Consider the following 22,328-nt stretch of genomic DNA (forward strand, 5'->3'; position numbering starts at 1 on the left):
ACATCTTCGCAGAGGACCACCAACTATCGACGGAGGACATCACGATTTTACGAACCGTATCTACACCATGGAAATTGGATGTTGCAGAGAGCCTCGAGATCAACAAACAACGAAATTCAACTTTACTCAACAGGGATCAAGGAAACGGACACACATGGCTTTTCAAGAGGACACATCAACGAGTAAGCAGCGGAGTACCTGCTCCTACAGGAAATTAAATTTAAGTTTACCTAGCTTTTAAGTGAACATGTACCTGAGTTAGTATATATTCGGTAAATGCGATGTTTTCTTCAGTCGAGTATTAGTACAAGACCCTCAAGAAGTCTGCAAATTGTAGACAAAATACGCGTATCTGTCAAGGATAAGCAAATAAGGTAGTTGAATTAAATGGAAATTACTAATCTTTCTCTCTCTTTACGACTATGATTGCCATGAAAAGAACCTTCTGATATGAATTTTAGTTGGAACATGTTCAGAAATTTTACTCTATTGACAAATCTTGGTGGCCCTGAAAAGGGCCGATGGTAGTATAGGCTTAAAGCCGTGATTTGATACGTCATATTATTATGAATTCTGAATCACTTTTTATCTAGCCGATTCAGGGCTGATAGCAGTGTCAAGCAATAAAAATAGTGAATTAGTGACTATAATCATTTAAAAAAGTAACTCAAAAGTGACCAAAATCATTTTAAAAAGTTACCAAAATGTGACTTAAACATTATCAGAAAATATAAATATTTTTTTTTATTCAGAAATAGAATCATGCAAATTGATTTGTCAGTCATCCAAAAAAGATAGTTATCGATTTCGTATCTGTACGCATTCGTCAAAAGTTTATATTGCAAGATCTTGCACAACTAGATTAAAAACTAACAACAATGTGTAACACGACTTTCAATAACAGAGATATTTGAAATTCTTATGGTATCCTGAATTAAAGTCTAGCATAAATCTATTCTCTAACACGTCACGCTTTTTAGATATGAACTATGATGATCTTTATGCGAAGTGAGAACTTCCATCACGAAGGTGCTTCGTGTTTGCTTAGTTGCCTAATAAGAAGACATTGCCTAATTATTAGAACTATTTCCGAAATGAAGAATGAAACGCCGAGATAGCGTTTTAAAATATTAAATGATATAAATACCCAGATATTATTTTTGAATTAATGAAAAAAAGGATAATTCTTCTACAACAGGAGTTGCTATGCATTCTACTGGGCCGAACAAGACTGAATGAGTCATTAGGTCGACTGTGGGAAAGCTCCATTACAAAGGTTGAACACGAAAAAATCCGGACACAAAAATCTTGTTGGGGGTTAAAAATGCGTTTTATTTTTCATAGTTCAATGTAACAGCTATACATACATATCCAAGGAACACATCTTAGTCCTTGTTACTTTTTATGCCTTGTTGATAGTGACAAGACTCGGCTTTGTCTACCGAGGATGATCTTGAAACAAGGCAAAAAATGAGTTAGTTGTCTTCATCTATGTGATTCCTAATCTTCTATCCGTTGTTCCCTAGTTCCTGACTACTTCATACTAGGGGAACAGGATTTTTCAGTAATCCAAGGAACACATCTTAGTCCTTGTTACTTTTTATGCCTTGTTGATAGTGACAAGACTCGGCTTTGTCTACCGAGGATGATCTTGAAACAAGGCAAAAAATGAGTTAGTTGTCTGCATCTATGTGATTCCTAATCTTCTCTTCGTTGTTCCCTAGTTTGAAGTGGTTAAGACTAGGGTTCTGATGCATGGTCATTATCGGTGTCATACCTTAATTTTGTTGCTAAGGAATTCAATTTTGACTGACAAAGGGGCGCGCCTTTGGAGGGTGTTTCAACACTCCGAAGGGTATAAATAGCGGGACCTTTCAATTAGAGTCGGATCCTTGCGATAAATGCAAGAGTGGCAACTGTAAAAAAATCGAATACTTCATCATTTCTCAATAGTGATGGAGTAATACGACATGCACTAAACTAAGGACACGGGATATACTACAATAGATCAATTTACTGGTCGCAGTAGTGTTAGGTCCCGAACAGAGGAAAAAAAAACAGCTATACATTTGTAGGTATTATTATTTTTTTTAACAATTTATTTGATAAGGCTCAACTGAATTAACTTTACAGAGCCGAGGATTCTTGTTCACTATACAATACATCTTAAAACTATAGTCAAAAGGTACAACACAATAAACATTTTATCTTCCGCTATCAAATAAGCCTCCTCCACCAGAACGGGAGCCGCTTCCAGTGGTTTCATTGTATGGCAGATTCGCCAACGAGGGGACGCAAAACGTGTTCATCACTCACACACTCATCACGAAATGGTTGCATTCCAAATTCGACGAAGTATCAACTGAAAGAACTGCTGATGAAGAACAATGAGGAGGACCACACAATGCACACTGGGGACAAAATCGAAACAATGTGCTAAAATTCAATAACTTCGGTGCTCGCTGGAACAAGAGACTAAAAAATAGTCATTCTTATATAAAAAAGTCTCAGAAATCGATTGGAGTGGGTTTCATCTTGGGCACGATAGGGTAAGTTGGGGTTTTCATAGTTTTGCCCTAAAATCTCCTATTTTGCATGATTTGAATGCTGTATCTCAAGATACCGATGATATACACGGATGATTTCTTCAGCAAAGTTGATCAGGAGGTCAAGGACTGTTGGATGATGGACAAAACAATTCAGAATTCTTCCGCTAAGCGGTGCTAGTGACCATTCGAAATGAATATGTTTGCGCTGCTGTATCTCAAGATCCTGACTATTTAGACGGATGATTTCTTCGGCAAAGTTGATCAGGGGATCAAGGATTGTTGGATGATGGACAGAACAATTCGGAATTCCTCCACTAGGTGGCGCTATTGATTATTGAAAGTGAATCTATTTGTGCTGCTGTATCTCAAGATCCTGACTATTTAGACGGATGATTTCTTCGGCAAAGTTGATCAGGAGGTCAAGGACTGTTGGATGACGGACAGAACAATCCAGAACATTTGTTTTCTCCAAGTTGCTTTGGAGTTCAGATTATTTGATCTACTGGCTCAACCATGAACTGCACGATGTCCTCAGCGACAAAACTTACAAAGACATGTTCATAAAGTTCCTGCGGATCGTTTTTGATTTATTTGATTTATAATAAAGGTTCTCCAAATTGTCTTGAGCTCAGATCACATGATTTACCTGATCAACCATAACTGATACAAGGTCCTTAGCAACTAAACATCTCCAAACTACATCAATTGAAACTGTAAGAAGGAACTTTTTTTTGTAGAAGACCCATCATCTTTTGCACCAGCCCTGTTCCCACTACCTCATACTGCTCCAGAAAAGGCACTCATTAGGCACTCCTCCCGGTAAATTTGCTGGTTCATGGTCCCAGTTTCGCTTTTAATCCCACAACTGCAGATTGCTTGCCAAACAATGAACTTTTTGGGGAATTTCAATTACTTTTTGATTTTATATTCATCTGGGGCACTCGTCCGGTCAACCGAAGTATGAAATTCCTGCCCAGAAATTTGATCGAAAACTGCCAGGAGCGGATAGACCGGGGTTTTTGGTGAAGCCATAATGTAAACAAATGAGCTTAACCTGAAAACCAATGCTTACTGTGACTCTATACACTCTTAGCTTGATTAAGACATTTTGAAAAAAAAAATCTAAAAAAACGCCTTAATGGCAACATTTTTTCGTGTTCAATCTTTAAGCTTATAAACTGTTTTAAACTGGTAAAAAATAGAATAAGACATGATGAGTCAAATATCGAGTGATCGGAATTGTTTATGAAAGATCCCTGGAATTCATAAAATCTTTGAACTTCATTTCACAAGATAGAAATCTTGTGACGAGATTTTGGATCATTTGACAGACTGACAAATAATCTTAAAATTTTGGAAATAAGAAAAGTTTTCAATACATTTTAACTTGAGAGGTGTCATACTAAAGAAAGGAAAACAAGTACCTGAATAAACAATTTTTTAAGATCTCTGTTGATATTTGTTAATATTCTGCTATTATTTTCAAGCTTTTGCACTTTGTGTAAATATCAGGCGCAACATTTGATAACGGCACAAAAGTTTTTGTAAACAAACTTTTTAAGGCCCTTTACACGCAAACCGAAGTACGCTCACGCAAACCAATAACAGCATCGGATAGGGGTAGCTCTCACCTTTCCGAAAGTGGTATTGGTTCGCGTGTAAATAACCTTTCAATGGTTGTTTACTAATGCTTTTAACCTATGATCCTAATTTCACGCATTTTTGAAAAATACAATCCAAATGTATAATGGATATATTTCAAATTGAGTTAGAAATTCTGAAAGGTAGGGGAAATGTATGTAATGTCGGCCTAAGTGTCCCTAATTTGGGCCCATATATAAATTCAACAATCGACTAAATTTTCAATAGCGACAAAAAATATCCATTAGTACCGTCCCAATGAGGCGTTCATCTAGATACAATTGATAAATAGCAGATTTTTAGCGATGGGCCCAATCTTAGATCCATAGGCCATTAGAGCCATTTCCCCTATTTATTGACTAATGTTTATTTGTTTATTTGTTTATTTGTTTAATTAATAATTCAACTGACAATTAATGTCTTAATGAATAAAACTTAATCTAAATAGTTATGGTCAACGAAACGAAAACGGTCAAATAACCGGTGACGAAACACATTTGCTGATACGTTAAAGTCAAATTCGCAATAAAAGTAGTTAAATTGTCGGCTGATTGCACGAATTGCGTATAATTTCTGCCTCGTGGCTCCAAAAACAGAAATTCGCGTTGACGAAGAGGTCTCTCAGGAGCATACATATTTAGCTGGGCCAGCAACGTTGGACAGTCGATGTCACCCGTGAGAAGCTTTCCAGCAAACATAGCTTGAGCGACCGTCCGTCGCACCACTAGCGGTTCGATGCCCAGAAGACGGCAACGCTCCTCGTACGGTGGCAGGTTCGATGAGTCACGCCAGTTCAAGAAACGAAGAGCATATCTCACAAACTTTCGTTGAACAGATTCGATTCTAGCGATCCAAGTGGCTTGGAAAGGGCACCATACAACTGCACTTGATTCTAATATAGACCGCACAAGTGAGCAGTAAAGTGATCTGAGGCATAACGGGTCCCGGAACTCATCGGCAATTTTGAAAATAAAACCCAGTTGGCGATTGGCTCGGGAAATGATGTCGTTATAATGGATTTTGAAGGTGAGCCCGCAGTCCAGAGTAACACCGAGATCCTTTATTTGTTCTACACGGGCAATGCAACGTCCAAAGAGCACATAGTCAAACAAAATTGGTTCGTTTTTACGGTGATAGGAGATGACGTGGCATTTTTCGATGCTCAGGCCCATCAAATTTCTCGTGCACCAGTCAGCGAAAATACATAGCATATGCTGGAGATCCCAACAGTCCGAGAGGCTTTTGATAATTTTGTAGATTTTGGCGTCATCTGCGTAGAAAAGACGTCATCCAGATGGTAACAACAGAGCGATGTCGTTTAAAAAGATCGAAAACAGCAGAGGTCCCAGGTTGCTACCTTGCGGGACTCCCGAGTTGTTTGAGAAAACATTTGATTCCGTCGCGCCAATCTTGACTCGTACAGAGCGATTCACTAAGTACGATCTGAACCATTTCACAGCCGTAGACGAGACACCTAGTATCTCCAACTTAGCAAGCAGGATTTCATGATCCACCCTGTCAAAAGCGGCTTTTAAGTCCATGTATGCAGCATCAACTTGCCATCCAGCATCCAAGCTTCGCAGACAGTCAGAGGTAAACTGCACAAGGTTCGTGGAAACCGATCGCTTGGGGTAAAAACCATGTTGGTCCGTATCGATATAATTTTTACAGCACATAAACAGAGCATCATTTACAATAATCTCGAAAAGTTTAGAGCAGGCGCACATGGAGGAAATCCCACGATAATTAGCGACATTCTGTTTGTCTCCTTTTTTTTGTGAATTGGAAACAGATAGGAAAGCTTCCAGCGGGAGGGGAATTCACTTTGCTGTGCCGAGAAATTAAAAATGCGCGCAAGTGGAAGGCAGAGGTTGACTGCACATCGTTTTAAAACTGACGAGGGAATTCCGTCAGGACCAGCGGCGAATGAGTTCTTCATTTTGCGTGTTGCGGCTATCACCATGTCTTCAGTGATGTGAGGTATGTCAAAACTAAAAACATCACGTGGCATCCCGGAGGTTGAGACCAACACCTGTGTCGGTGAAGCGGAAAAATCGTGGAAGACTTGTTTGAATTGACGAGCAAACAAGCTGCATTTTTCACTTTCGCTGCAGGCCGTATCATCTCCGAGGAACATGGAACAAGGAAGCCCGGATTCTTTCCGTTTTGAATTTACAAACGACCAAAAACCTTTCGGGTACGACCGAAGGTTCGCTTCCGTGCGTCTCACGTGCCGATTATAGAGGAAGTGGTTGTAGTTTCGATAGCGACGACTTGCGAAATTAAACTGTTGCTTGTAGAACGGTAAGCGAGAGCTGCAGTACCTTCGGAGTGCGGCGGAGCGCTGACGTTTTAGTTTACGTAGGCGTGGGTTCGACCATGGAGGCTTCTGCGGGGGACGTCTTGCTGGGACAGTGCGGAAAATAACTTCTTCCAGCGCAGAGCTGAAACAATCCACAGCATCATTGACTCTAGCGGCCGTTTCGATACAGTGCCAATCTATTTCCGCAAGCGCATTGTTCAATGCAGTGTAATCGGCCCGGTGAAAGTCCAGAAAGCAGCACTCGGAAAACGGTATATATTCAATTGGAGTGGATAAACTTAGTGACACGACGAGAGCGGGATAATGTACTTCCAACTAAGAACTAAACATACTGTAGCACTGTAACAATTTTTCTTTATTTTTTTAACAAATTTTACATCGCAATTACAAAGTTACTAAAAAGTGACCCGCTATCAACACTGAAAACGAATCTTATTCAGAAAGTGAGTCACTTTTACTCATTCGCATGGAGAAATTTCCAAATACGTAGGTAATTCCATGCGCTGCGTGACCTACACTTTTAGACATTTCTCCATACGAATGAGTAAAAGTGACTCACTTTCTGAGTTAGTTTCGTTTTCAGTGTTTCGACTAGATAGGAGATTGATGTCTTTAGTTGGATAAAACCCTTTGTATACTGGACAGCTCAGATCATAATTCTCATATATGTCGGCGCTTACGTACCATTTGACTTCTGATTGCTTGTTCAAAATTTACTGCTCGGCTACAGGTTGCTGTCTTTGGAAAAGTTGTTGAGATGAATACAACAAATTTCAAATTTTATTGTTATGTTGGGCGTCTCCCTTAGCTCAATCGGAAAAGGCGCAGCTACAAAGCAAGACCATTCTGAAGGTGGCTGGGTTCGATTCCCGAAGGGGTCTAGGAATTTTTCAACTTGAGCAATTCCCTACGAATTCGCAAATCGGTTTATTTTTGTATTTTTGATTTGGTTTAAAATTTGCGGAAACGTTCCTTATAACCGACAATGCCATTTTGAATCTTCAGATCGCCATTGTGAATCCTGCCTTATTTTTGAAAGGGGCATATAGAAAAATATCAAGCTTATCTTCAGAAAATTTTTACTAGAAAACTGTTTGTCCGATCTGTTTGGTGTCTTGGGCAATATTGCAGGCAATAGATGAGACTATTTGAAAAAAAAATATGCACTCTAAAAAAATTTACCCAATTTAACTTAAAATTTCAAATAAAGTCTTAAATACAATTTTTCTCAAAAAATTATTTTTTGTTATTTTTTTTATTTGTTGATATGGTTTAGGGGACAACAAATGCTATCTATTGCACTATAGGTCAAGATAGAGAAATGATGGACAAAAAAGTTATGATATTTTAAAAAAATCAAGTTTTGTCCAAAACATGGTCCAATTACTGTTTCGATTTTATATAATGAAAGTACACCAAATTCACAATAAAAAACACTTCAGTAAAATTTTGATAAGTCGTAGCGAGATGTAGCGGTTTGAAAGTAGATATTTTTAAAATGTTGGTAGTTTTTGGCCATTTTTAAATGTATTTCGCGGTTCTCCAGTTCCGAAAATATTTTTTTCCGAAAGAACAGAAAATTTTACAATGAAAATGCTTGTGGTGGATCATCGATATGATCTAAATTATCCAGAATGTATATATTTTGAAACAATTTATTTTCTTGCAAATACATGTTTCGCTCGTTAGCATATGTAAAGAACTTTGTAAAAAGTACGCTTTTCCATTTATGTATTTAGTTATTTATTTGCACAGAATTCCTAATCATACAATTTTCCACATTTAAGTATTTTGCATGAATTTTCGTTTTTTTTACAATTAACAATTACAATTTACAATTCATAAATGTATTCACCGCCAAGGAACGTACGTCCACCTATAGGCGCCTATAGGTGTCATACAAAAATCAACGAGTTCCCAATACGTTCAGCTAAGTTCACTCCATTTGACCCGAATACGCTACCTGCTCGTTAAAGGCCGGGGTTCGAATCCGAACCGTTCTGTCGTAAAAAAAGAGTAACCGCAAATAGATTTGACCAAGATAGTAGATTGAAATTGCATGATAAGGAAAGAGATGTAGCATTGAATGGTTACAGAGAAAGATGATGAAATTTGTCGTTTGAAAGGTCGTTGAATTACTTCGGTAATTTGACGTACTTCCGGCCACGATGACCGTTGAATTCACACCTATCTGAGGGTTCTGGGACTTCTACTCGTTCACATTGACTTGAACCGTGGAAGAGGCGGAAGTGCGAGTAGATAGTACTTAAGTGTACTTTGTGTCCCGGTGTGTTTTTCATGGTATGTGAAGTTAAAAATGTGAAGAGTCTAAAAGACCGAATTAAATGTTACATGTTTTGTTCCTTTCTGTTAGCCTGTAGAGTGCAAACGGTAGGTTAGAAGTTCCGTGCGGTCCACTTATTGTGTGTGAAAATCTCGTAGAAAGGTAAGGTGAATAATGTCTTTTGTGTGGAGATGTATCTGAAATGTGTCGAACAGCCGTTCGACGGCTTTTTGTGCAGGATCGTTTTGTGCAGATTGGAGTTTGCACCTCATCGCTTCTAGCAAATAGATGGCTTTGCTCGGCACACCGCAACCAAGGAGTTAAATCGCGCTCTCTAGACCCCACGCTTCAACGTCAAGGTTCCCGGTTCGGGGGAGAATTCGGAAGGGAGACACCGTTTAACTGTTCTCCGGCAGAGCGTTGGCCAAATCCGCCAATATCAACCACGTGAACCCACGTACATTATTCGTCTTCGACGATCCACTAGTTACCATTTGCGCCACCGGCAGTCGGTGCTAGTTCAGTACCAATTCGAGGGTTCGATTGGGAATTTCCGCACCATACCAGTCCGGGGTGCAATGTGCAACACCACCACCGTTTGAATAGGCTGCTACTTTGCCAACATCACTCCGACGAAGGGATGCTTCTGTGCTGATACGGATGAAGCAGCGACGACAATGATTACCGTGAGTAAATGAAACGCATGCGAATCTCCACACACACAAACACATGAGCTCGAAGAGGATTATCAAATTAGGCTAGCAATCGCTAGAACCAGATCAGGAAACCGCACACACGATTAGGGAGAGCTAGCAAACAAACGAACAAATGAGAAAGGAACGAGTGCCATGAATAAAAAAAAATTGGTTAGAAACACGAATAAATCATATAATGATTTCCGTTATTTAGCCCTGAAATAAATGTTGTTTTCGTACAGTAAAAGCTTTCCCCGTAATGATAAACAACAAAAATTGCTAGATTCTTCACATTTTGGTGTCGTTCTATTTTGTGTTATTTTTTTTTTTTGTAGTATTTTTTTGTTGTAGTTCAATTTACTGCTTGGGAAAACAGTCTCCACACTCACGTGTCAGGATCGGTGGAGGAAATCTGAAAGGGAAAGTTCCTCCAGTCATGATAAATGTGAGTGGGGTTGTTGTGTTTCGGTAGAACGACGGTTAGCACCAACTTTCGCTTAGGACCGTTTAAAGCGGTCTCTGTTTGCGAGGATCTCAATCCCTCATGGGATTTCCGTCTGCTGAATCGCTCTCAAACTAAATTTCAGTCTCTTGAAGGGCAAACCAAACCTTGACGAGTGGTCCTCTCCGGAGGTGGCGCTTAAGCCACTCGTTTTAGAGACAGGAAGCGTATTCGGTGGTCGAGATCTCGCAGGCTGCGAGTCGTGCGTTATAACTTATAATTGCGAACGATTTCATTTATTTTTACATTTTTAGATTGGTATAGTTGTAATAGAAATCCATAGTTTAATTCTCAGTAGTATCAACAATTTTCTTTTCATTATTACAGTTTGAAAAGTGTCTGACTTCTATTTGTCTTTCAGAAATAGGAATAAATCAGTGATATTTTTGAGTTCCTCGAATGGTTATAGCCCTTGAGTATTGTTCGTTAAGCTCGTGCTTATGAGTTTCATATTCTTCAGTAGTTGCATAACAAAAGAAAATTTGAGTCAGCTGATCCTCGTTTTGCTTCTGAGCCCAATCGTAAAGTTCCCTTGCATTTTTTATCGGATGTTCACGTTCTCTAGCTAGACTAGCTTTGGTAGCCATACGTTCTAGTGTTCCTCCTATAGCATCACATGGACCTTTTCCAAGCGATGATCAACTTCTATTGCATATTTATTCTTAAATTGGCAAAGACTAGAAACAAATTTCCGATTTTTATACTGGGATGCAGCTCCGTCAGACACGAAATAAATTGTATTCACAGTTAACTGTTGTTCTGTGCGTAGAAAAGCAATCATTTTTGAGATAAATTAGTTTACAGATACAGGATCATGACGCAAATCTTCTGAAATTACTACATAACTCAAATGATTATTTTTTCCTTCATGTTTAAAATAAATGATAAATGGATGAATAGTTGCTTGCTGATTATTCCAGTGATGACTTTGTACTTCGTCTTGTAATACAAATGTGTAGTGGGGGAGGTAGCTCATCGATTCTTCCGGTTCGCCTCCTAGCATCGTGCTATAAGGTACCAGGCGATAACCAGGGTAGTTGATCGATAGCTCGATGGCATCATTTCGTTGGCGTCTGCAATGGGAAATTCTCATAGCAGGCGTTGACGATGGGACGTTGCGAGTTGTTGAATAGCGACTATCGTGGTAACTCACCGATTACCTGACGATCTGCCAAATTTGGAAAGACGTCTGCATTGAATTGTCTCATATAATAATATTCCGCCCACTATATCACAAGAAATTGCGAGTAGCTGAGTGGAATGGAGATAAGTTAAGCATTGGGTACAGGACCAAGTCTCCCCTGGGTGGTGCCAAAAGATGAGCGCAATAGAATCATCAAGTTGCCATAAGGCACGGAATGAGACTATTGCATGGCTGGGTAATCAAAGTCTTCCATTCGTTAGTCATTTCAGGTGGATTAGAACAGGTTTAGGTGGGCGTTGGCCAGATTTGGATTTTTCAGATGTAATCCTGGATAGGACCCTGTCATTGAACGTCGCGTGAAAGTGGAACTTAATGAAGGCCTAAGTACTTTTTCGTAGTTTTTAGTTTTCGGATTTGAAAGATCGTCGGTTACAGTGGCCTGCTTACTGAGCAGAAAAACGCGGTCCCAGGTCCTTACATATCAAAGAGATTTATGGTAAAATCGATTGTGTATCGTGTATTTTGCGAAACTCGTTGTTGTCGTTGGTTCCGGGTTTGAATGGATACACAAATTTGAGCAACGGTATTATGTGATATGAGGGGCTCGGTGGCCTTAGAGCAACCGTTTTTGCTTACTGAGCAGAACATCATGAGTCTAATCTCAGGCCCATCCACATTCAAGATTCGTCAATAGTTTTATTTGTTAATGTGACTACATGGTAATAACAGCAACTCAGTGATTAAAAAGGTGCTCGTCTGCCTAGTGGCAAACGTTTTTGCTTACTGAGCAGAAAAGCGTGGGTTTAGTCCCAAGCTCCTTCGCGTTATATGATCGTTAGGAAATCAATTCAGCTTATCGTTTACCAAAACAAACCCTGCTGCAAACCCAACCCTCTTATCCAACATCCCAGTGATTCCTCGTGGAAGTGCAGAGGTGTTCTCGGCTTTCATCAAAGCGAGTGTCATGTCAACACAATCCTTCCCATTCCTTTCTTGACCTGTGTTCGGGCGCGGCCGGCGCTGGTATTGCCTAATTTAAGATCACCAGTTTTTACACATTGAGGATGATTGCTAGTCCCAAGCATCGTCTATTGGTTCTCTGTGTAATTACAGCTGATCTGGCAATAACAGAGTAGCAACCGTGGGCGGTCAATCAAGCTCAAGCTCAAGCTCAAGCTCGTCTTGTAATACAAATGTGTAGTTTTTTTTTGAAAAATCACATAATACTACAAATTCACCTTCCTGTAAATTTTGTTTTGTATTCTGCAAAAACATAGACTGCTGCTGTTTTATAAAATCATGAGGTATTAATTTCTCTAATTTTCCAAGGAAACAAATTCATCCGGCTCTTTAACTTATGTTGCTATATCACATATGTCGGTTGTGACCCATTGTTCAAATTGTGTTTCATTAATGCCTTTTTCCACGATTTCTTCCAATAACTTTTGTTCGAAAATAGATGAATCCATGCAGTTTTCACAGCGTCGTAGGCAGCAATCTATTGCCTTTCTTTCACATATCAAACTATCTGTAATCGACTTCAAATCAATGGACAAATCCAATTTCTTCGTGTGAAGTTGTGAATAATCATCTTTAATCTGTGAAAATGAATATGATTTTCAACCAAATCAAAAAACACAAAAATAAACCGATTTGGGAATTCGTAGGAAATTGCTCACTTGGAACATTTCTCGACTTCCCTGGGCAGAGTATGATTGTACTTGCCACACACTTGCCTTTGTACTTGCCACAATAACTGTAGAAGTGCATCTAGAACACTAAGCTGAGAGCACGCAATAATCTAATTTGCGATAGGCAATAAGATTATAATGCGAAAAAGAAGAAGAAGAAGAAGAAGAAGAAGAAGAAGAAGAAGAAGAAGAAGAATTGATATGTTGTGATACATACAATCTTTCTTTTTTCGAGAGAACAACAAAAAATGAAAGTTAGGAAAATTATAACTAGAACTATATGTTATACATTTAGTCCATTCTATTGGGTGTTTAATATGCTTCAATGAAGCAATCAAATTGAAATTTCATTTATTCAATTACAACGTTTGCTATTTTATAGATTTTTAATTTAGCACAGCTTGAGCAAAGATAAACTGAATTTAAGTCAACTTTAATAAGTTTTAGTTGAAAGCCACTTGTCTGTCATAATTTCTCAACATAAAGATTTGTTATGTCAGGTGCGCTTTGATTTCTAAAGTTGTTTTTCCATGACTAACATTAGTAAGTTTTCGAAAGTTGGATAAACATGTTTGGAACCTAATTATGAATAATAAAGCAACTAATTTTCTAATTTCAAAAAATTGAATCTTAAATTAAGGATTTATTCAACAACCGCCCAATTTCAAAAATTTCAATAATTAATTGTTGATTTTGAAGTTAGTCTAAACCTTTTATTTTATTTTAATATGTTTTTGAATAGAGCAGCAAACATAATCTCGTAGTCCGACGTGCTACCCTTAACCTGTTTTTCTTTGGGGATTTTAGCTACTTCGGCAGTCATTCGTCCCTTATGCTCTAAGTTGAAAGCTGATAATACGCTATTGATAATACGAATACCCCAGCATATTATTTACAGTGCTGAAAAATTGACCAAGTTTCTGTTCTAATTGGCATGCTTTCACTTCGATATTCGTAAATTTTAAAATAACCCTTCCAATTTAAAATAATTCTCATCCAAGCTTGTTTATATTCTAGCCGACAAGAACATAAATTTTGTCTAGGATAGGCCGGAAAATTCTCATATGCACAGCCTTAGAAACATGGTCCATCCATCTGATCACTGTTATGCTGGTGTTTCCAAACAAGCCTTACGCCAAAAGCATTGCATGTGGGGAACACAAATGAATGACCTTGAGAATGTTTTCATCCAGTTCATCAATGTGTCGATATCGAAAGCGAGAACCAAAATTCGATACATCCATATGCCAGCTACTAAATCTCGATAAGCCTACTCTTGCAACCGCATCGCATTATTCACAACGCACAGGGGTTCCTTTCTTCTGGCAAGTTCTTCCTGCTGGACCATGCGTCCCACCATACTGCGTAGGCTGCCTTTGGCTCTGTGCCCAGTTGTTTTGTTTACCTGTGTTCCAAGCCTTCAAAACTCTGCAATAGCGAGCGAGTTAATCATACTTCATGTGGCCTGGTAGTCTTATAGAAAGTTTGAATCTGTTATTTTTTTTTTCTCCTAAAAATTGTAACCTTCACCGGATGATGAAATCCAGAAAATCTCCAGCAATCAGACAACGGAGAGAGGCAGCAGCAGACACAAAAGAATCACATCACACAAGAAATGCGCAGCTTCTTCTTGCGTGTCCTTGGCGTGGGGGAAAAAATACAACACACAGCTTCACAGCAGATCCTTTGGACCACCACTTTTTCACATCGGGGATTTTATCCTATTTTGGCTCAATCTAGTTGGTAGGACAACTACAATATTAACGACAATGATGCTCACACAAAAACAACAATCGCAACCACAGCGTCGAAAAAAAAACACCACCAGAAATGCACCAAACGAACGGCTAAACACACGCGGCGTTTCTTTTCTTTTTGTTATGGTTTCGCTTCCACTTTTGGTCGATCGATTTCCCGGTAGGTACTACTGACAACACGGAGCATGTAACTCGTACTTCAACGACACAAGACCGTTCAGCGCGCACTTTGAAATGTAACTGACTCCGAATTCGATTCTGGACGATGCCTTGCCTGGTCCACACGGGAAAATGTGTGGCCTCTGTAGCGTAAGTAAAATCCACTATCTGACCTCCAGGCGAGAAAGAGAGGTGCCACAGTCGGAAGAAGTGTGAGTTTGTTTACTCAAATGAACCATGCCCATTTTGTTATGGCAAGTTTGCTATAAGAAATGCTCCTGGTGTTTATTAGTGAAATTCACATCAAAGATTGATTAATTGCGTAGGAAATCAGTTTGGCACGGCATTTGTGACCAGCATACACCTTCCGGTCGTATGAAACAGGTCAAAAACTGTCCAAATCCGCAGATAAAAATTTTTGTTTTGAATTTCTGTATGGCAAAATAGTGAACTTTTAGTGAACATTAACGGCAAAGAACTCACCAACACTGGGAGACCGTGAGTTCCTGCCCACCTGTCATTTTCCATCTCGATCTGACCTCGAGATGGAAAATGACAGGTGGGCAGGAACTCACGGTCTCCCAGTGTTGGTGAGTTCTTTGCCGTTAATGTTCACTAAAAGTTCACTATTTTGCCATACAGAAATTCAAAACAAAAATTTTTATCTGCGGATTTGGACAGTTTTTGACCTGTTTCATACGACCGGAAGGTGTATGCTGGTCACAAATGCCGTGCCAAACTGATTTCCTACGCAATTAATCAATCTTTGATGTGAATTTCACTAATAAACACCAGGAGCATTTCTTATAGCAAACTTGCCATAACAAAATGGGCATGGTTCATTTGAGTAAACAAACTCACACTTCTTCCGACTGTGGCACCTCTCTTTCTCGCCTGGATCTGACCTGTTGTTTGTGCAGCGACTCGGGAGCTGCTAGTGGCGAGAAAAAGAGCGAAACATGAACAACTAATGCTCACGACGAGAGAGAACAAGCGCGAATTTCGCGAGAGAGTGTGAGAGGTTTGCGAACCGAAACGACAGCTCAGCAACCGTGTGTGTGGGAGAGAATGTTTGAATTGTGAAATATTTCAAACCGATGAACGACGATTGCGGCGCGCCGTTGCACTGTATGAATATTCACACGTGTGAACCATGCAACTTCAATTTTGGAGTTTTCGAGCGATCTTGAAACGGAAGATGATCTGCATTTTGGTTGGAAATTTTGGCTCGTTTCACCCGAAGGTCCACGCTCCACGTTTGTTACATCAATTCCAATTAAAATTGGTTGTTTCGATGCATGGATGTTTAGTTTGTTAAATGGAAATCCATTTGTTGTTTCGAAAACTCTAATTAGTTTCTGAGAAATGGATTCACTCGATGAAAAACGAAAGCAACCTTCGCCAATAAAGACAAATATGAAATGGCAGAAATTTCAATACAATTGTACAACGTAAGACATCTCGATGCAGTCAACAGCACAGCAATCATCGTTTCATCGCCGATTTGCAACCGATCAGTGCTATAATTCGCAAATGATAACAATATGACGGCAGTGTGTCACGTAAACAATGCATCCCAGATTCGGAAACTAATTTTGCAACTGTTGCATGTAAGTGACGTGTTTTCCTGTCTCGTAAGCTATGCTGAAGAATCGATTATATTGATCGATCAACAAGCTGAAGAGATGATTGCACAGTTGTGGCCCAGGAAGTGATTGTTTGTATTACAAAACACGTGGAATTCCAGTGTTGTGATGATATAAGACGTCTCTTGCAAAACATTCTCTGTAGGTCAAAAAAGGTGCATCATTCCTTCCCGCAATGCATTTTTTCGGGTAAATTTAAATCCACGTTATAGCTAACCGTACTCAACCAACAACTTTGTAGCTCCACAGCAGCACGTGGAACTCCAGTATGTGGTACTTAAACTCCAGCAAACATGTTGATTTATATTTAGGATTTTTTCATAAAGCTGTGGATTGAAAATATTCGCGGCTCGCAAGTACCTACAGTCTACGAGCTGTCTTCAGAGCACTTATTAAGGATGCCCTAAGCTATCATTTTATTGAATTTGTCGACCGATTAGTTATTTTATAAGCTAGTTACAAAATGAACCACGAATCATAACTAAACAAATCAAACATTTAACTTGATACACCTCTAATAGCGGCATACTCCATCGATGATAATATGTCAATTTCTAATAATCCTCGATTTTGCTAAGCACCATGCCATATTATCCTCAATTTTAATTTTGGGTATAACTTGAATACGCCGATTTCGGCGTATTAGAGAATATCTCGGATTTAACGCAGCCAAAACTAAATCTGCTTCACGGGAGCTACACGGGAGCGCGACATTTTGTCGAAAGACAGTTCACTGAAGGTCATTTCACCGAAGAGCAAGACATTTTCTACGGTTTTGAACTTTTCTCAAAACTCAGTCAATTTTGAAATCAGTCTCGAAAAAACAGATTAAGAAGGTTCGATTTTGACGTAGAACTACGTCTTTGTCGACTATACTGGGGTGCAAATCAAAAAATATGTGTGGTGAAAGAGTGTTAGGTTTTGAACGCTTATAACTTTGTCATTTATTGATGAAATTAAAATCCAAATACGCCAATCGATAGGATATTACATTGCAAACCTTCTGAAATAAATATTTTTCCAATTTTTCTGTAATTAAACTTTTGAAAATGTCCAAATGATAATTTTATCATTGTTTTCATGATATAAGCCTTTTTCCCAAACCCAGTCATCATAAACGAATACCACTTGGTTGCACATCATTCTGCTTGAACCTGAAAAGATATAAATCAGTGCTGCTCTCCCGCAGTCCGCATCGTGCTCTCTTGCCGTGCGGATCTATTTTCTTTTTGCTGAAGGAAGTGTTACTACTACCTAAAGCTACAACAAATTTAAACAGCACTTTTCAGTGCTCAACCTGTAAAAATTTTCTACCTTGTTCAACTCTTATTCCTCTTCGATCCTTGTTTGGACCCTACCCGAGGTAATCCTTCTTGGATATCGATTTGGAAAATTCCTCTTCGATCCTTCAGATTCTTATAGTAATCTGCTTGGAAGTCGATTTGGATAAAAATTTACTGCCGCCATGGCGCCAAAACGCAAAAGAAAGGGGCAAACTCTTGACCCCCCTTCTGATGAAATTAATTTGAGTAATCAATTTGATTTGCTCACGGATGATGAGAATGATCCATCATCCAAGAAAAATTCTAGTAAATTTTCCCGGCTTAATGCCAAGAAGGAAAAGATTCCCCCTATTGTGATAACCACTACCGATTTCCATGCTCTTCGCATGGAACTTTTGAATTTCGTGAAAGTTAAGTTTTCACTACAAATTGGACGTCGGGGTGAATGCCGTGTATTGGCTGAAACCTTGGACGGATTTAAATGTCTTCTCAAGTATCTTACTGAGAAGAAGCACAAATTTTTTACTTACGACACCAAAACTGAACGTGTGTTCAAGGTTGTCATGAAAGGACTGCCCAGTGGTGAATCCCTGGATCAGATCAAAGATGAACTGGCAAAATTACTTGGAGTTGTGCCACTCCAAGTAATCAAAATGAAAATGAAATCCCGTCCTGGCGATTCGCGCAACGGGATTTCTAATGATTTTTATTTAGTTCACTTCAAGTCTAGTGAACTAAACAACCTTAAGGCCTTAGAAAAAGCTAGCCTTATGCTCCATGTCCGAGTGAAGTGGGAACACTTCAGGAAGACTGGAGGAAATTTCCAAAACCTCACCCAGTGCCGTAAGTGCCAGGGATGGGGTCACGGAACTAAAAATTGCTACATGCCAGCTAAATGCATGAATTGTGGTGATTCCTCTCACGCAAAGGACGACTGTCCTGTGAAGGAAGATCCTAAGAAATTTAAATGTTCAAATTGTGGTGAAAACCACAAATCCAATTTTTGGGAATGTAAGACTCGCAAAGCGATCCTACAATCTCGTTCTAACCGTCAGGTAGGAAACGCTCCACGTTTCCGACCAGGTACAAATTCCTCTGCTGTTAACAACGGTCAGCGAGGAACAAATTCTACATTCGTACCCGTAGGTACAAATATCTCCCCTGCTTCAAATGTTTCATCTGTACCTACTCCCCTCGCTGCTAACAATGTTCAGCGAGTTAATGGAGCTACCTATGCTGCTATTGCAGCGGGTAGAAATCAATATACTAACCAACGTTCTAACGGAAATTTTGACAATTTTGACTTAGGAAGCATTACTGCCCCCAAAATGGAATTTTTACAGAATTCATTAATTGACATGATTTCTGATATGCTTAAATCTAACTCCATGTTTGATGCTATTCAAACTGGAGTAAAATTTGCAAATAATATTGTCATGACTTTAAAATTCAGTAATGGATTTTAAAGCATTAAATATTGTAAATTGGAATGCTCGATCTCTTAAAGATAATGAAGACGAGCTATTTAACTTTTTAAGAGTTCATAACGTGCATATTGCCGTTATAACTGAAACGTTCCTTAAACCTGCCCATAAGGTTAAGAAGGACGCAAATTACTTGATTTATAGGAATGATCGTCTTGATGGACCCTGTGGTGGCGTTGCCATCATTATTCATAGACGAATCAAACATAAAATTCTTTCTTCATTTGAAACCAAAGTTTTTGAAACTTTGGGAGTTTCTGTTGAAACAAAATTTGGACAACTTACGTTTATAGCTGCCTATTTGCCATTCCAATGCGTAGGCCAGCAAAAGAATTTTCTCAAGGGTGACCTCCAGAAACTTACCCGTCATAGGTCTAAATTCTTCATTATTGGTGATTTTAATGCAAAACACCGCTCATGGAATAATGCTCAAAGCAATTCCAATGGTAATATTCTGTTTGATGATTGTTCTGCAGGTTATTACACTATTCAATATCCAAACAGCCCAACATGCTTTTCTTCTGCAAGAAATCCCTCCACTATTGATTTGGTCTTAACTGATTCATGTCAACTTTGTAGCCAATTGGTTACCCATGCTGACTTCGGTTCTGATCACCTTCCAGTAACTTTTGAAATATCCCAAGAAATAATTTGTAATCCCAACAGCTCTACTTTCAATTACCATAGAGCTGATTGGGAGCAGTATCGAACATTTATGGAATATAACTTCGATCCAAACATTCCTTTGCAAACCAAAGATGAAATTAATTATGCTCTTGAATCTCTGACTACTTCTATAGTTGAAGCAAGAGCTGCCTCAGTACCAAAATGCGAGGTTAAATTCGATTCAATTATAATAGACGATGATCTTCAGCTCTTGATCCGTCTTAAAAATGTCCGTAGGAGACAATATCAAAGAACACGCGATCCTGCCATGAAAGTTATCTGGCGGGATTTGCAAAAACAAATTAAAAAGCGATTCTCTGCCCTGAGGAACAAAACTTTTGAAAATAATATTTCTAAATTAGACCCGAGTTCCAAACCCTTTTGGAAACTCACAAAAATTTTGAAAAAACCTCAAAAGCCTATTCCAGCGCTTAAAGAAGGTGGTAAAATTTTGATCACAAATTTGGAAAAAGCTCAGAAACTTGCTAAGCAATTCGAGAATTCCCATAATTTCAGTTTGGGTCTTACTAGTCCTATTGAGAATCAGGTTGCTCGGGATTTTCTGAATATTTTCTCTCGGGAAAATATTTTTGATGATTCCTGGGGGACTGATTTGGACGAAGTAAGGTCTATAACTAAAAATTTTCAAAATATGAAAGCTCCAGGTGATGATGGAATTTTCTATATCCTCATCAAAAAACTCCCAGAGAGTACCTTGTCTTTCTTGGTAAAATTATTTAACAGATGTTTCCATTTGGCATACTTTCCTGATAAATGGAAAAATGCAAAAGTTGTTCCAATTTTAAAGCCGGATAAAAATCCAGCTGAAGCTTCTAGCTACCGCCCAATAAGTTTGCTTTCTTCAATAAGTAAACTTTTTGAAAAGATAATTTTGAATAGAATGATGCTTCACATCAATACGAACTCAATTTTTGCAGATGAGCAATTTGGATTTCGCCATGGGCATTCAACTACTCATCAACTCTTAAGAGTTAACAATTTAATTCGTTCAAACAAATCTGAAGGCCACTCAACTGGAGTTGCTCTTCTAGACATAGAAAAAGCATTCGACAGTGTTTGGCATGAAGGTTTGATTGCTAAATTGAAAAAGTTTAATTTTCCACTTTATATTATGAAATTAGTTCAAAATTATTTAACTGACAGAACTCTTCAAGTAAATTATCAAAATTCCAAATCTAATCGACTACCTGTTAGGGCAGGAGTTCCTCAGGGTAGCATTCTTGGGCCTATATTGTATAACATTTTCACTTCGGACCTCCCTGATTTGCCTCAGGGTTGCCACAAATCTTTGTTCGCTGATGACACAGGCATTTCCGCTAAAGGAAGAAGTCTTCGTGTTATTTGCAGCAGACTGCAGAAAAGTTTAGATATTTTCTCTTCTTATTTACAAAAATGGAAGATTTGTCCCAACGCTTCCAAAACTCAACTTATAATATTTCCACATAAGCCTAGAGCTTCGTTTTTGAAACCTAGTAGTAGTCACATAGTCACTATGAACGGAGTTCCAATTTCCTGGTCAAACCAAGTGAAATATCTTGGATTAATACTTGACCAAAAATTAACTTTTAAAGATCACATTGAGGGCATTCAAGCTAAATGTAACAAATATATTAAATGTTTGTATCCTCTTATAAACAGGAAATCCAAACTTTGCCTGACGAATAAACTTCTAATATTTAAACAAGTTTTTAGACCAGCCATGCTTTACGCTGTGCCAATATGGTCTTGTTGTTGCACTACCAGGAAAAAAGCACTTCAAAGGATTCAGAACAAAATTCTAAAGATGATTTTGAAGTTGCCTCCCTGGTACAGTACAACCGAAGTACATAGAATTTCGAATGTTGAGACTTTAGCACAAATGTCCAACAAAATAATTAATAATTTCAGGCAAAAATCGTTGCAATCCTCAATTGCAACGATTAATTCCCTTTATACTTAGATAAGATTTAGTTTTAGTTTTTAGTTTTAAGATATCAATTGTTATACTGACATGCAGGTTAAAAAACCTGTTTAAAATACTGTATTGCCAAGACATGAATAATGTAAAAACACTTAGATATATATCATAACAATTAAGGCTGGTACGTTACTGCAGTAACTGGAGCACCTAGGTTAAAATGAAATGTAATTTATTTTGAATTTGGAACAAATAAAGAGTTAAAAAAAAAAAAAAAAAAGTGCTGCTCTCCTGCCTGTGCTTAGAACAGTCGATCGTTTGCACTTCACTCATTCAGTCCAGTTGATGTACAGTTATGGTTCCAACTGAGACTCGAGTAGTGTAGTAGTCAAACAGTTTAGTTTAGTCCGGTTTTGGCTCGCTCAGTCGAGTTGTTCGAGTTGCGTGTTTGTTCGTGTCGTAGTGCCGGTCGCATCGTGTGATGGGAAGGCAGCGCTCCCGGAGCAAGCTCCGTGAGAAAGTGAACAGTAGTGAAGGTAGCTCATGCGTACCTATCACAAATAGGTACGCTACTCTTCCCACCGAT

General features: G+C 38.7%; 1 protein-coding gene across 1 annotated transcript in view; it reads right to left on the minus strand.

The window, feature by feature from the left end:
* LOC135710881 (protein FAM107B) overlaps positions 1 to 14,875 on the minus strand; it is a 263,826-nt gene extending 248,951 nt beyond the window's left edge. The window contains exon 1 of the mRNA XM_065233591.1: positions 14,610 to 14,875. The gene's annotated coding sequence lies outside the window, so the exon portion shown is untranslated. The remainder of the gene's footprint in view (positions 1 to 14,609) is intronic.
* Positions 14,876 to 22,328: the final 7,453 nt, after the last annotated feature.

Source organism: Ochlerotatus camptorhynchus, unplaced genomic scaffold (genome assembly GCF_037179485.1).
Source record: "Ochlerotatus camptorhynchus isolate MF236.1 unplaced genomic scaffold, CSIRO-AGI_Acam_v1.1 ptg000404l, whole genome shotgun sequence".
Classification (NCBI taxonomy): Eukaryota; Metazoa; Arthropoda; class Insecta; order Diptera; family Culicidae; genus Ochlerotatus; species Ochlerotatus camptorhynchus.